General features: G+C 30.8%; 1 non-coding gene and 1 pseudogene across 1 annotated transcript; one reads left to right on the top strand and one right to left on the bottom strand.

Annotated features, from left to right (window-relative positions):
- The first annotated feature begins 1,296 nt into the window (after nt 1-1,296).
- TRNAT-AGU (transfer RNA threonine (anticodon AGU)) lies at nt 1,297-1,370 on the top strand. The gene has a single exon. It is a non-coding gene; the product is annotated as a tRNA-Thr (tRNA).
- A 776-nt stretch (nt 1,371-2,146) lies between these two features.
- Nucleotides 2,147-2,733, bottom strand: LOC127093911 (uncharacterized; annotated as a pseudogene).
- Between the last annotated feature and the right edge of the window lie 6,423 nt (nt 2,734-9,156).

Genomic DNA, 9,156 nt, shown 5'->3' with positions numbered 1-9,156 from the left:
TTTTCAGATGGATATTTCTTTTTTGAGCTGTAAATCACATACTTTAACTTTTGCTCCAGAGTCTAATTTAGACAAGTTAACAGTTTCGTCTGATTTCATTATTTTGTTACCATTAGTTTGTTCGGTTGATCTAAAAGGAACAATAAGAATGTCCTCAGTAAAAACATGGATAACCTTCTTTAAGGTTAAGAAAATTTTCATTTTAGCTTGCCAATATTGAAAGTGAGAACCCTCAAACTTAAATGGTCTGTTAAAGAGAACGACCATAAAATTACCAATAACTTCTTCGGTAGCCATGGAAGTTTTTCAAATGTCTTAAAAAATTTGTTTTTGGATTTTGAAAATAGCAACAAAAGAATTTATCGAGATGAATCGTGTAACAATTCGCTATCTTTAAGATATTTTTTTGCACTGCCCAAAGTTATGCAAAGCAATCACTGAACCACACTGTCTCTAGGATAAAACAACACAGTTATATATTGTACGATTACTACTTGCACGATATCTAATTGATCTAGAAATACACCCTCTAATAGTTCAAAAATCAGTCAAATATGACATAAATATCACCTGTATCTAATATATAGATAAGTCATAATAATTTCTCAAACAATGAGAAACTCAAATAATTCTCAAAGAGAATTCAATAACGGTCATTTGACCACTCAAAATAATTTCTCCATTAAGTTTAAATTTAATTAATTCTCAAAAGAGAATAAAAAAAATTAATACTTTATAATTTATCAACTCAAATGATGAGAAATTAAAAAAAAATCTCTATAGAGAATTCAAGAAAGTGCTCGAAAAATTCAACGAGTAAAAAGAAGCAGACAGAAGTTGACGCTTCGACAATTTGAAAGACGCAAAATTATGAGTGGAAAAAAAACTCAAAATAAATTTTTGATGTATTTTGGAATGAAACATGTGCTTTCCTTATATAATGAAGTAAAGAAGTCAAAGAATATTATCTAAATCATGTTAGACTTGGAGAATTTTTAAATTCATCCATATATTAAAATAATAACATAATGTTTCAATATTTACGGTGTAGCCGGTTTCCTTCCAAAAGAAAATTATGTTATTATTTTAAAGTGGTTAATTAATAATTTGATCTTTATGTGATTGATCTATAGTACTTATCAATATTAAGACAATTTAATATTTATTAATTAAAATCTGAACTAGTAGGTTGTATGATAAATTCAGTTTAAAAAAGTGTGATTTACTTTCTTTTAGGCGTTTGTTATGCATAATAATAAATAAGTATATATTTTAAATTTCAAAATTTAATAAGAAGCTTTCATAGCTCAGTTGGTTAGAGCACCCGTTTAGTAAGCGGGAGGTCATGAGTTCAACTCTCATTGAAAGCATTAATTGTTTTTTTATCTATATTTTTCATGCTTTCTTTTGTTCGTTTGTCTTGCTTTCTTTCATGCTATGAATTTAGTGATAATTTTTATGTGACATTCTAATTCAAAATAAAGGTGCATCAAACACTCATTCTGAAAAATCAATTACATGGGTTGGAAAAACCAAGTCTCTTTTTATTATCTCTATTTTTTATGTTTTCTTTTGTTCTTTTGTCTTGCTTTCTTTCATGCTATGAATTTAGTGGTAATTTTTATGTAACATTCTAATTCAAAATAAAGGTGCATCAAACACTCATTCTAAAAAATCAATTACATGGGTTGGAAAAATCAGGTCTCTTTTTATTAATAATATAAAAAATAAATTATATACATGAGAAATCAACATCTCTTTCATATGTCCTAAAAAACTACAGAAGATTCAAAACATTCTCATTCAAGTTATTATGATTTGATTGAGATAAGAGGAGAAGGAAGTAACTCAAGGTATATTTTATTTTTTTCACCAAAACTACCTATGTATTTTGTGTCACGTCATCCATGCCAAATACCATCTTATACATTGTTTATCTTCAATGTTCTAAACTCATGCATCGTATAAAAAAATATTTCAAAAAATCAATACTAAGAAAGAGTACTTCAACTATATTATTCACATATTGAATTTGGAAAATAACCTGAGATAATATACAACGAGAACATGCAAAATGATAACCACAATCTTTCAAGGAACTTTCATTATCCTGAAATAAGTTTCAATATACCATTAGTTGATGAAATTACAAATAAAAAAGTTTTTGTAGAAGAAAAATATAGAGAAAGCAGTGATGTCTTGTGACAACATAGGCAATAATGTTCACAAAAGCACCAATTGCTAGAATAAAGTAAATTGTTGCCTACAAAATAAAATAAAGAAACTTCAAATTTTACGACCAATATTTGAATCATCTTTTAATTTTCAATAAACAATAGTAAATTATATATATCTTCATGTTCTTCCCAAATCGATAGCAAAGACAACTATAATATAACATCAAAAAAATGTTTAATGTGTATCACCACAACAACAATTTAATGAAAATGACCCAAAAAATTGTTGAAAATTGCTTATAAGGTGGATTCAATAGCAATGCGGCAATGATCAAAGCAATACAAAATTTCAACTTCCCACATCCTCAAAACCGCATCAAAAACCCCACTCTCTTCTTCTTCTTCTTCCATCATGGTTCCTAGGTTCCCCAATTTTTCCTTTAGAAGCTTTCAAAACCACAGAGGAACACAATACATCAAAATCCAAAACTGCAACGTGTTCTAGCAATTCCTCTTCCTCTTCTATATTTCTCTATTATTTCTCAAAATCTCCCATTACAATTAAATATATCATTGCAATTAAACTCCAACGCTGATATTTTAGGTAGCGACTAATAGCATACTTATTTGTTCCAACTTCTTCATTATCATATTTCTGTTATAGAGATTCCCATACATGTTTAACAGTCTCGTAGTTACTATAGTAATCATATAGATCATCAACGAGACCGTTTAGAATGTGGTTTTTGCAAAGATAATCATTATCTTTACATATGAATATTTCTTTTTCTGAGTTGTAAACATTTGCTTTAACTTTTGCAGCAAAGTCTAATTTAGACGAGTTAACAGTTTCGTCTGATTTCACAATTTTCTTACCATTATTTTGTCCGGTTGATCTAGAAGGAACAACAGGAACATCCTCAATAAAAAAGTGGGCAACCTTTTTTGTGGTTAATAAAATTTTCATTTTAGCTTACCAATGTTGGAAGTGAGAACCCTCAAACTTAAATGGTATGTTAGAGATAACAACCACAAAATTACCAATAACTTATTTGATAGTCATGACAGTTTTTCGAACGTCTTAATGTTGTTATTTTTGGATTTTGGAAATAGTCACAGAATAAATTACCTGGATGAGTCGCATAACAGTACATTCTCTTTAAGACATTTTGTGGCACTGCTCAAAGTTATGCAAAGTAGTCAGTGAACCATGTCGCCTCCAAGATAAAACAACAGAGTTCTTTATTGTATGATTACTACTTATACAATAGATAATTTGTCTAAAAATACACACTCTAATGATTCAAAAACTAGTCAAATGTGATATAAATATCACTCGCAGTATCTGATATATAGACTAGTTGTAATAATTTCTCAAACAATGAGAAATTCAAATAATTCTCAGAGAATTCAATAACGGTCAATTGACCACTCAAAATAATTTCTGAAACAAGTTAAAATTCTATTAGTTCTCAAAAGAGAATAAAACAAATCAATACTTTATAATTTTTCAACTCAAATGAGGAGAAATTAAAATGATTCTCTATAGAGAATTCAAGAAAGTGCTCAAAAAATTTAACAAGTAAAATAAAATAGGATGAAGTTGACGGTTCGACGATTCGAAAGACGGAGAATTATAAGAGTGGAAAAAGAAAAACTCAATAAATTTATAACATGTTTTAAAATAAAACATGTGTTTTTTTTATATATAATGAAGTAACGAAATTGTTGAAAGAAAAGTTCAAAAAGAATCCTTTCAAAAGGTATGAGATAAGATACTCTCTCGTGAGAGGCAACCATCTTTTGTCTCAAAAAGTTGAAGATTGTGAGTGAAAGGTTAACCCTAGTCATTGACAAGATGAAGAGGATAAGATGCGTGTCAACATAGATGAGTGTTTCCAGCGTATCTTCTCGTGGCTGAAAGTTTGACACCATTAGTTGATAGGGGTGTACATGGGTTGGGTTAACCCACAAAGCTGGTCAAACCCACCAAAAAAATTCAAAAAAGTAGGTTGGGTCGGGTAATTGGTGGATATGGGTTTCAAAACTAAAAAACCATTAAAAAAAATTGGGTTTTCGGATAAAGTCGAAGCCAAACCCAAAAACTCAATGACCCATTAATCAAACATTTATTATTGTAATTTTAATGATTTTGATGAATATTAACTTATTTGTTGCAATTTTAGTCTCTTAACATTTACTATTTTAGTGAACCATAATTTTAATTAATTTAAATGTTTCACTCTTTAGTAATTTTGATGCTAATACAACTTTATGTCATCCAAATTTATGATAATTTTTATTAGTTGATGATATCATTTCTTATTTTATGATGCTAAAAGATAGTAAAAATAAGTTATCTAATTTTTTTAAGTAGATAAAATATTGAGAAATTTTCATGAAAAAAATATGTTGACTTATCATTTAGTCATTTAATATTAATAAAATTGAAAAATCATTTGGGCAACCCGCAACCCAACCCAACCCAAAAATTAACGGGTTTGACCAAATCGGCCCATTGATGTAATAAGTGGTTATTTTACCTCACCCAAACCAGAGTGTCTTATATGGATTGAGTATTGGGTTTGTCCAAACCCAACATAAACCGACCCATATACGCCACTAGTAGTTGATGCCAGATCTTCGCCTTGGGAAGAAGAAAGGAGACACTTACCAGATTGTTCTTGGTAGCAAGGATATTATATGTAGTTATCTTAAGGAATAAACTTATCCTTGGGTACATGTCCATATGAACCCCAACTTCCTCACATGCAATTGCGTTAGCAATCAGAGCATGAGTTGTAGAAATTAGAATTCCAAAAATATTAGACTTAATGCAAGAAGCATCTTGTCTAATATGCAAGAGGGACACATATGTCTAGAATTATCGAATGAGAACTTGGTAGACGAATCCTTCAAGCATATTAAAGTAATTCACACATTTGGGATCGAACATGACTTAGAAGATACAAACCATGATTTCAAAATTCGTCGAAGTCAACAAATTTTTCAGAAACAATAGTGAGGGGGCAGGCTACTCCACAAACAAAAGACATTTTGTAGATTTTGAAAGGGTGAAGGAAGACATAAGTTTTTGAAGGTAATTTTAGCAAGTGCAAAGTGAGATGAAAATATATAAGATTTAAATATGAGTTTAATAGAGAAGGAAGGAAGAAGATAAATGATATATAAGAGGGAGTAGGAGAAAGCCTAAACGAAGAGACTTAGCATGAACCAATGCATGCAGCAGTAAAAACAATTAAACCAAGACACACAATAGAGCTCACTTGTCATAAGCCATTAATATAAAATATTAAAAAAACATTTGAAAAGACAAGAGAGAGTAGTTTTTAAAAAGTAAATAAAGTATTTTAAAATCACACAAAAACTAACAAGGGGAGGTAAGTGAAGATGTTTTCTCTTGAAACAATAAATATATCCCAAAGGGTCACATCAATTATTTTATATGACTTTAATGTATGACATTTGTCTTACTTTAGAGCCGTGCAAAAATGCTTGATTACACATTAATATTTAAAACACATAGTCTATAAGACAAAAAATCCCAAAAAGGGTTATGACTTTGGACCTTCTGACCAAGAGAGCCTCCTAACTTCAGAGAGATAACTGGTTCAAAGCCAATAGATCTCAGAGTCAGATTTTACTCTCCAGAGGCTACACATTTGAAAAGATTTTGTTTTATTCTGGACAAAGTTCCATTTTTATATTTTTCAGAATAAAAACAAATATATCTTCAGCAGGGTTTTTTGTACAAATGCCAACCCATTGATGGTCTATATCTATGAATTTTAAATTAATTACACCCTTATAACATAATCCATTATAAAAAGATGTTTGATTTCAATGTGTTTAGATCTTGAGTGAAAAATAGGATTCTTTAATAAGCAAATTGCAGAAGTATTATCACAAAGAATAAGAATGCTACTCTCATATAACTGATAATCTTCTAGTTGGATTTTCATCTAGAGAATATGAGTGTTGTAACCAAATGATGGAATTTATTCAGCTTTTGTAGTTGATAATGCTATTGTTGATTGCCTTTTGCTGGACCAAGAAATAAAATTGTCACCTAGAAACTGATAGCTTCCACTGGTGATCTTCCTTTCTAGTCTATCTCCAGCATAATCAACATTACAATAACCTACTAACTTGTAATCTTTGGATTTTCTATAAAACAAACCAAGATTAGTATTACCTTTCAGATATCTAAAGATCATTTTTACATCAATTAAGTGGGTTTTTTCTAGGATCTGATTGGAATCTAGCACAAAGACATATGTTAAATAAAATATCAGGTCTAGAAGAAGTCAATTATAGAGAGATCCAATGATACCTCTATATACTTTTTAATCTACCTCTTTGCTTTCATCTTTCTCCAAAATGCACGTGGGATGCATTAGAGTCTTGGCTAGTTTACATTTTGACAAGTCAAACTTCTTCATATGTTACCTTGTATATTTTCTTTGATGGATATATGTCCCTTATGAATTTTGATTGATCTGAATCCCTAAAAAGAACTTTAATTCTCCCATCAGACTCATCTCAGATTTTGTCTGCATATACTCGGAGAATTCTTAGCAAAGAGTAGCATTAGGAGAACCAAAAATAATATCATCAACATAAATTTGCATAACCAAGATATCATTTTTGAATGTTTTACAAAATAAAGTTGTATCTACTTTCCCTCTTGTAAAATCATGTTTCCAAAGAAAACTGCTTAGTCTTTCATACCACGCTCTAGGAGCTTGTTTCAAACCATACAAGGACTTCTTGAGTTTGTAAGCAAAATCTATATTTTTGTGATTTTCAAAATCAAGAGGTTGATGCGCATACACTTCTTTAGTAATATACCCATTCAAAAATTCACTTTTAACATCCATTTGATAAAGAGTGATGTTGTGGTTAATAACAAAGGAAGTTAAGAGACAAATAGACTCTAACCTGACCACTAGTACAAAGGTATCAATACAGTCAATTCCCTCTTGTTGAGTATAGCCTCGTGCAACCAATCTAGCTTTGTTTCTTACCATTTCCCCTTTCTCATTCAACTTGTTTTTGAAGACCCATTTGGTTCCAATCACACATGTTCATTTGGGTCTAGGCACAAGGTCCCATACATTATTTCTAGAGAATTTATTTAGCATTTATTACATAGCTAGAATCTGGTCAGTGTCTAGAAGTGCTTCATCAATGGAGGTAGGTTATATTAAAGACACGAATACCAAAAGCATTTCATCATATGGTTTGGAAGAATATATGGTTCTGATGGGTTCAATTTTATCTTCCATAATTAATTCATTAGGATGTGAAGAACTTTGCCTTTTTTTCCTCAGAGGTGCTTGAGAGGCAACAACTTCTAATTCAGGTTAAGCAACTTTGGGTTCAAAATATTCATATTTTTTAACTCCATATTCCTTGCCTTCAGAATCTGAATAGTGTCGCATCTTGAAAAATACAATCTTTCTCAATGGTCGTAGATAAAGTGTTTAAATAGAGTCGTCATCAAACTTTATTTATAATGAAGGAAAAGGAAAATATTGATAACACTTAAAGAATGAAAATGGTCGTTGCAACCAAATCCGAGTTCAGGAGTTGATTACGTAAGGAGAATGTATTAGCACCCCTCACGACCATTGTACTCAACGAGAACCTTTTAGTTAAACTTGTGATTGAATGTTAGCTTATGTCAATTATTTTCTTCGTGTGATAAAAATGTAAAAGAAAAGGGGTCGCAAAAATGTTTTTATTAGGGTGTTTGACGAGATTTTGGGTCTCGCTCCTACGTATCCTCGAGTACAATGAGGAACTCAGAGCTTCGTAGTTCGGGGGGAAGGTTGCGGTTTGTTGGTTTGTGTTTTTTAATGAACAAGTGTTTAGATCACGTTCTAAGGGCTAAACATTGGCTTGTCTACTCTCAATGGAGGTATGTAACCAACAAGAATCCTTTTCTAATAATGCTTAGACGTTAGCTTCCCTTCTACTCATATTTCTTTTGTTGTTTTAATTAATTTTATGCTAATGTTGTTGTATTTAGTGAGTGTATAATGTGTGGCCAAGCTCACCTTGCATATAACTCTGATGTGATCTTTGATAAGGTTTAAAAAAAAGCTTTAAAAAGGTTGAGGGTGGATTTTAGTAGGGTAACAGTAGGGTAATTATCATCTTTTGTAAATAGCACAATATACTCTATTTATAGGGAGTTAATAAGGAGTGAGGTCAAGGTGAGATACATGTGGGAATTTAGACATTTCTAGGTTTACTCGTGTGAAACTTTGTTGAAAATGATGAGCTGGTGATTTTGGAATCAATCCATTGGAAAGGTATTGTGTGAATCCCTGATTTTATGGGATTGTTTTGTGAGTGAAAGTGAGACGCGTTTGTGTCCTTATTTTGCTGAGATATTTTGCTGTAACAGTTTTTGTGTTTCTATGTATGCTCTTGTGTATGATAGAATGGTAGGATTTCACATGTTTGCCTTGCATGTTGAGTTTTGGTTTAATTTGTGCTATCTTAAATTGATGTATGATGTGATAATGTATATGGTTGAGTGTTTGTTACAAGATGACGGTGATGGTATGTTGTTAAGTGTTGATGATGATCAAACATGATCCTTTTGCATTTTTTGTTTTGCTAAGTTATGGTGGTATGGTATAGTATGCTTATGGTAGATCTCTTTGGTTGTCCTTTTACATCATATGGTGATGGTGATTGTGATGTGTATAAAGGATGAAGACACAAGAATGATGCATAATGATGAGCATGATGTAAGTAAAACAAAGGGTGCACGGGCCCTGGTGTTTTTTTTAATTATCTTTTTTAATTCTTTGCAATGTTTGGAATGTAAAGAGAAATATACATGTTGTATTACTTTTGTCTTATGTGTATCAAATCAAACAAATTCATTTTGATTTTTTTTTTGTATTAGTAATGCGTTTATGTAAATAAATAAGTTCTAAAA

The sequence above is a fragment of the Lathyrus oleraceus genome, chromosome 6, assembly GCF_024323335.1.
Source record: "Lathyrus oleraceus cultivar Zhongwan6 chromosome 6, CAAS_Psat_ZW6_1.0, whole genome shotgun sequence".
Lineage (NCBI taxonomy): Eukaryota > Viridiplantae > Streptophyta > Magnoliopsida > Fabales > Fabaceae > Lathyrus > Lathyrus oleraceus.
This window is presented reverse-complemented; position numbering and strand designations above follow the sequence as displayed.